Below are 7,751 nucleotides of genomic sequence, written 5' to 3'. Positions count from 1 at the left end.
ATAGTCCGACCATGGTCTCTCCAGCCGCCGGCCAGCTGCAGTTCCACCCGCCCGTCGGCCTTCAAGATGGTGGTCGCTGGAAAGATCTTCCTCCCGCACCTGAACTCCTCCCGTGGGCCACCGGCATGGCTTGCCAGGACTCGCTACCGCAATTCACATGCGCGCTCGGCTCCTGTCTTTTTTTGCGGCTAAAGAGCTCATCTTCCCTGCTCGCTCGCCGCCGGGCCCTGCACCACATCAGCGCTCGGTCGTCGACCACCACACGCGACCTCGAGCAGGAGGGCGGCGGCCTAAGGCACCACGGCCTCGATTCCCGCCCTGACCCATTCCCCTCCCGTTTTCACTCCATGAGCATGTCGGCCGACCAAGATCTTGGCGGATCCGGCAGCTTGCCATCAGTGTTTTGGAGAAGAACAGAAGATAGAGAGGCGGAGGTCGGTGGAGGTGGACTGCATCGAGCAGGACGACGCGGAGGTCCAGATGCGGGAGCGGGCGACGAGGTCAACGGTGGCCTAGGGTGCCATGAGCAGTCAACTTGCGCCGGAGCACTGTAGTCGCGCGCGTGTGCTAAGTGATCTGGGCCGCCGCACACGAGTAGTCGACGGGCGCCGGAGACCACTCTGGCCGCGCGCGCGTGGGCTAGGTGGCCTGGGGTGCCACGCGCGAGCAGTCGACGGGCGCCGGAGAGGCTTGGGCACCCCGAGCAATCGACCAACGCCGGATCCCACTGTGGCCGCTCGCATGGGGTAGGTGGCTTGGAGCGGCGGCGGCGGCGGAGTCCACTGTGGTGGCTCTCGCTCGGGTGTACGAGTCGACGTCGGGGTGGTCTGCGTCCGGCAGGTGGAGGTGGGTGGGATTGGGGCCGGGCGGCGTGGTGCCCCATAGACCGGGAGAAAGATCGGGAGGTGAGAGCCACTGCGGGGCTGGGGACACAGACGGCGGCGAGGTGGCGTCGGCGGCCGCGAGTCCCGGCATCGCTGTCCACAAGTAGGGAAGGCCAAAAGTAGGCCAACACAAGTGGAGCCGTGGAGGAGACGAGTCGGGACAGCCTTTTTCATTTATTTTCTATTATATACTAAAAGCAAAATAAAGGTGTTTTAACGGAGACACCAGGTTAATCCACATCCACATAGGCTAAAATTAGGCAACTTTTACAGTACCTTTTACCTCTCTGGGATAGGGAGAGGTATGAATTAAGTGAACGGCTGAGATCAAGCGACAGAAATTAGGCCCGGCAGGCCCAAAAAGACGAAGTAAAACCACATTTTCAGGCCCAACAGTTACCATGATCCCCGCCCCCAGCAGTTCACCACGATCCCCTAAAAATGGCAGTTCACCACGCCGCCGCCTCACCTCGCACGCGACAAGCACCCACACAGCCGTGCACGCCGCCGCCACATGCACCATCCGCGCCGCCGCATCAGCCTCACACACGGCCACCCGGCACACGCCCGAGCACGCCGCCGCCACCACGCTCATCAGTCATCACCTACGTCGACGCCGCATCCAGCTCGCACACGGCTTACACGCCAGAGCACTCCGTGGGCAGATCCAATGCGCACGTCGCCTCCGTCGACGCTGGACGACGAGCGCGACGTCGCCTCTTCCATACCGGAGGCCTCCTCCGCGGACGTTGCGCGACCCCACCAAAGTGACCAAACCCTCGTTCTTCAAATCTGCGTGCGCGGTCGATTTGGAGTTTACTTTCAGGTGTCTTGCTCAATGTCGTGGTTCCTTACACCCTTTTCTGCATCAAAATGTACTATGTCAATATCAATGCATCTGGCCATGATTTCACGGATAATATTGAACAATGTTATTTTTGTCAGACAACTTGAATTGTTTTGTCAATGAAGACACTTTTTATCAGGAAATTTGAATGGGAATTTGTCAAATAGACAAATATGCATTAACTGCCAAAGCAAATGAAAGGTTGAGAACTACTCCTAGTGGGAATCTTCACATGATATATATGAGATTAAACTTTCTTCTTGTGTTTGCTTGACATATTCATTCAGCTTTGTCTAATGAAAGTGTGCCCCTGACTCTGCATTTTTGTTGTGAAAACAGAGAATGATCATGTACAGTACTCTATTTGTGTAAATTTTTGTGTTATGTGCAATTGTTGAGAATTGCCACCCGTAAGTGCACATTTTTCCAATAGCTTTTGTCGGTCAAACATTTGTCATTCTAAACCTGTATGTCATTCCTGAAGAAATGTGTTGGCCAAACCAGCCAAATAAATAGGGCTCTAAATACTTACATTTTAATCTGCCCATAAATTTGAAGGTGATGTTGTGTGCTTAAATTTTGAAGAGGTACCTTGAGAAAAAAAAATCTGTTCTAAAATACTTTATATTTGAACGTGATGCCATGTGCTTAAGTACTGTACTCACTAATTGAAGATCATGTCAGACAGGATAACAGTGCAAGAGTGATATTTGCATATTTGCAGTTTATTTGATAATTTGCAACTCCTCGATGGTAGATAATCTAGTATATATTTTGTCATATGAAACTGAAATTTTGAAACTTTCTCCTGATTTGTAGGAGTAGAAGATGTAGCTGCCGGTGGCACGTCGTTGAGACTGACAGAAGGCGATGGCCGGGACACTGGTGTCCACCGCAACCCCATCAGTGTGAGCATTAGATGTTGTTCTCAACTAGAAAAAATCTTAATGATGTAAATTATCATATCAGTGTGCGCATGAGCGTTGTTATGAACTTGTGATGAGCATGTTCTTGTCCAGTCATTAGAAGAATGATGGTGGAGTATTTTTATTTTGAATTGTACTTAGATTTATCACTGTTCAAGATTTTAGTGCAAGTCTGCTAGTACTTAGCCCGGCAAGCTAGCTGTGCAAGTATAGCCATTTCGTAGCAGTCAACTTGGCAAACTAGAGTCCTTCTATCCTGTGTCAAACTTCAGTTTAGTTAAAATTTCCGTGTGTGGATTGGATTTGCATTTTAGTTCAATTTTTTTAATCTGAAATGCCTCACTTCTATCAAGTATATGTTTGACTATCTGGGTCTGCTACTTGTATGCTTTGTTCTATTCAGCGGTTGTGCCGTATGAGATGTAAGAAAAAACATCTACTCGCGCCCCAACAATGGTGGCACATACAAGATTTAAACTTTGATACAAATGTATCATGAGCTATGTTCTCACACTTCTCTACATATAGAGTCAAATTTCGTATCTAATTGTTAAATTTGTTGTTCCTTCTCATTCACAAGGTAGACCGATGAAGCCAATGCATCTTGTAGACTATTGCTTCAAGCCGTCATGCAATACTTATCATCTCTTTAGCATACTTGTTGAGAAGGTGCTCCCGGATTGACAAACTACAAACCTAACATACATTAGTACCAGCAGACCAAAGAAAAGTTAGTGCAATACAATTAAAAAAATGTGCTAAAAGTATTACACAATACAGTATATAAATAAAAATCACCTCTAGCACATTGCATTTTAGAAAGCACAAACATTCATCATTTCTGTGTAATAGATGTGTAGCACTGCCTGCTCATGGCAAGCACATTTTAGCTCCAGCAGATCAGAGTCATCTAAAACTGGCGATCCATCTAGACATCATTTACAAATAATTCAACAATCTAAATTAAGAAAACTATAACGAGCCATTGCAGTTGTTAGTGAAACAGTGTACTAGTCTTTTGGACATCAAATTCAGGACCTAAACCTGAGCATCAAATTCAGGACCTAAACAAGCTTGGACAACACCAGCGAGTACTGCATCATAGCCAACTCAGCAAAGAAGAACACCATGTTCTCCATCTGCATAGTCAACAAGAGAAACTTCTTCAGTACACAAGTGTAAATCGAGCATAATCTCATTAGTAACTAACCATACAGTAGAGTCAGCAATTTCTTTTGTCTAGCCAATGGCTGAGTTTCAGAGTGCAATTGAACTATTTTAAAAGTAGCATAAAGAGTATTTTGAATCAAACAAGATAAAGAGTCTAACACACTTGTAGTACAAAACTCTAGTTCGAAACATTATAAACTAACTAAAGTAAACACCGGAGAAAAGGATCATAGCAAATTCCGATCATGCCTCGCCATAAAGACCAGGATAGTTCTGGATGAAGAGGATATTGTTTGGTGGCTCTTGTGGAGGCTTGGCAGAACGAGAAGATTGATCACCCTGCACACAAGTAGATGAAAAAATTACTACTTCAAAAAGAAACTCAAAATTGTATAGTAGTTGACCATATAAAATCTCCTAAAGTCTAACAAGTGATAACGTGTAAACAGTAAGTAAACTAACTAGTACTTGATTTTGTTAACATATATCATAAGTGAAGGTGATGTTGCACCTTGAGAAAATAGGTTAAGTGAAGGCGATTTTGTTTACATAGATCTGTATTAACACATTCACCTAAGAACAATATTTTAATGAACTAGAGGAAGCGCCAAGTAATTCAGCCTAATCTAAGCCAATAATGATGTATGGTGCCTCTCGGCCAGGGAGCTGCCCGACGCGCCCCGTCCTCATTGGGATGTAGGGACAGCAGGGTAAGTACCAGTCGCCGTGGTGAAGAGGCATCTAGACCTGCAGCCCAAGCCAAGGGTACTACTGCAGGATGAGGCATGTGTTTACATAGGTCAGGGTTAACAGATTCAGCTTCACTTCTTGCATATCAACTATGTGTGAGTTAAAAAATTAAATAAATACCTCTTAGTTGCATGCATCTCAATTCTGCACACTACTGATAGCTCCTTGATTGGCTGTTCTGTTGATTTTCTCGGCACCTTGATTGGTCATTGTTCATTTTCTCGGCACCTTGATTGGCTGTTCTGTTGATTTTTGGTTGCCAATTGTGAAAATGAGCTTAAAATGTACGGACTTGTTTTTACAAGCTAGGTTCATACATCAGCTAATTGGAACATCAGAATTTAGAAGACAGAGAACATAGAAATTTGTAGAAAACATATTAATGCAACTGGTGGAAAAGCAATGACCTGTTTCCCTCTAGAGCCTAAAGGATATCTTTCATGCCGGTCATGCCAAGTATCTATATTAGTCCACCATACTAAGACAAAGTCCATTTTCTTTTCTCTAATTAATTCGTTTGAGGCTTTTGTTGATTGCGGAGATTTACTTCTAGGCTTATTTGCGCCATGATGACTTAAGACTAGACCCAATGCAATTGCAAAAGTAACATGACATGCAAGCAGATTTCACTAGATAGTGGACAAGTTCAGTTAGAGAGAAGCTTAATCAGTTATTACACAAATTTGGCTGGAGGTTCAGCCTTAGCCTTTGTCTTTGCATTCATTCATGCCATCCAGAGACTTAATTCTTTTGATGCAGGGTGGATCCTCCCTTCAACAATCTTTGTGTTTCACCAATAGAAATTGGCTCTTTTCTAATGGTCATGTATTATATGCAATTGTAAACTTTTATGCATCAAGATAATTGTTCTTCAACCAGTAATGACACAATGGTGTAGTAAAAAGGTACCAATATTCTATAATGCAGTTTCACTACTCATTTCAGAAAGTGGTATAGCACAAACCTTAAGGAGCCTGTTGATGTCTTCTTCAGAGAGCTGGCACTCGCTCAGTAACCCACTGCTGGCCACCAGGCTGCCGCTGAGAGCCCAGGCACACCTTCCTGGCACCCTGCGTGAGCGTCAGCCACCTGGGCGTAGCGGGCATCTCGCCACTGAACCCTAGGCAAGGACAATTGCACGCCAAACCCGTCCTGTCATACGCAACTGCAGCGGCAGTGCAACGAAGTCCTGTCCAGCTCGCCGTCGACCACAAACACTTGGAAGGACCTACGCCGGAGAAGCTCACGCGCCGCCGATGTCTTGGACCACCGAATAACGCGCAGTCGACGCCTTCCATTTCGCCTACCAGCATCGCCGCCCTCCAATATCGTGCGTCACCGCCGAGCCGTCACGGGCGTCGCGAGGAAATGAAAGCCAGGCACCTCTCCTGTACCACCCTGAAGACCTCGGCATTCTTCGCGAGCGAAGAGGACGGCGCCGTCGATCTTCGATCGCCGGTGAGTCAAGGGCGCCGCGGCCAGGACAGGCTGCTGTTTTGGTAGAGGGCGGCGGAGGGAATGTAGGTGGAGATCTCGTCGTAGACGCCGGTGGTAGGAAGCGAGGCGGCGGTGTCGCCGGATTTGTGGAGCGGCGGTGTCGCCGGAGTTCTGGAGCGGCGGCGGCACCCACCCAGCGAGTTCCCGGTAGAGCTAGGGTTATGCCCGTCCTCCCTTTCCCAGTTTCCCCACCAACTAAAGTTTTTTCACATGGGCCTGGCTGTCTATCAGGCCGTGTTCGTCTAGCAGGCCGTGGCCTGGCTAGGCCTTTTCTCTGTTTGCTGCAAAATTTTGCCCAGGTATGATACATACCTCTCACGTTTTAGAGAGGAGTATGAATCTTTCTGGGCCTTTGGATGGACAAAAATGAAGGGCTGTTATTTATTTGAGGGTACCACAAAAGAACCCTAAAATTATTGACTCCGTTGATTCTAATAGTAACGGATTAGATTAAATGAATAAGTCAAAGTTACGTAAACTATACCACGTTACAAAACATGTACACCTAAAATGGTATGGAGGAGTCTCTCGCCCAGTACCAAAAAAGTCCGGATGCTTTACATAAAAAAGGCCAGCTACGTCAAAAAATAAAGTCCAGCTCTGTCTCCCGCAACATAAAAAGCCAAGTCTATCTCCTTTTTTTTCTTACCATATCAGATTTGAGTCCCACGTATCCATGTATGGAAAACTGAAAAACGTATCAAAAAACTTAAAAAATACCTATTTTGAGACTTGCCATACCAAGCAAAATATGGCTTAAGAATGTGGTATTTTACCCGCTCGTTTTCTAAATCGTAAGTTAAAGCACTTCATGCACCATTTATAAGTGACATACTAGCCGGAATGACTTCAACGAGAGTACAGAGAGAATTTTTCATGTCTCGTACGCGTATATATTTCCACTTAATTAGCCATCTTTGATTCTCAAGAATAAAATAAATACTCATACTTACGGTCGAGTGAATTAAATTTTCCCGTAGGAATACATAGATTTCCTTTAAAAAGTAGGAATAAAAAAACGTAAGACTATTGTCGTGCCAATTCGTATTTTCCGAAACCAGAGATTTAAAATATATGCATAAGGAGTATGTTTCGGAACGGAACAAATGTGAACACTAACGAACGAGTCCGGTGGCTGTCGTACGTTGAAAAATAGAGTCTATATGCTATACATGCACCTAGATCAGCTAAAAACATAAGACTATTGTCGTACCAATTCGATTTTTCGGAAACCGAAGATTTAAAACATATACATAAGGAGTATGTTTCAGAATGGAACAATGTGACCTCTAACGAAACGAGTTAGTGTGTTGTTGTACGATGAGAAATAGAGTCGGATGCTACACACGCACCTAGGTCAGCTAGATGATTTATGTGTATAAAATCTCCGTCGAATAGAGATATATAGATATACCAAGCTGAATACGAACTTACCAGTGAGAAAAAAAAATTCAAGCTAACTGTGTCTGCTTTTAGCAAATGCTTTGTGTGTGTCAGGACATACGAGTGATACTACCCAAGAATATTGTGGCATATATATGATAAAGGCAATATACGAATAAAAGGAAGCCACCGCGTTTTCCCACATGTGCTAAATAATCCGATCCATTTACTCTTTGTTAACTATGAACATTTATTGTGAAAATGTAAAACATATTTATGAGGAGTATTTGCCAG

General features: G+C 45.1%; 1 long non-coding RNA gene across 1 annotated transcript; it reads right to left on the bottom strand.

The window, feature by feature from the left end:
* Positions 1-3,461: 3,461 nt before the first annotated feature.
* Positions 3,462-6,041, bottom strand: LOC124678958. Its single transcript, XR_006994726.1, has 3 exons — positions 5,542-6,041; positions 3,702-4,166; positions 3,462-3,585 (listed from the first exon to the last, which is right to left on the bottom strand). It is a non-coding gene; the product is annotated as an uncharacterized LOC124678958 (long non-coding RNA).
* Between the last annotated feature and the right edge of the window lie 1,710 nt (positions 6,042-7,751).

This window comes from Lolium rigidum, chromosome 7 (genome assembly GCF_022539505.1).
Source record: "Lolium rigidum isolate FL_2022 chromosome 7, APGP_CSIRO_Lrig_0.1, whole genome shotgun sequence".
Classification (NCBI taxonomy): Eukaryota; Viridiplantae; Streptophyta; class Magnoliopsida; order Poales; family Poaceae; genus Lolium; species Lolium rigidum.
This window is presented reverse-complemented; position numbering and strand designations above follow the sequence as displayed.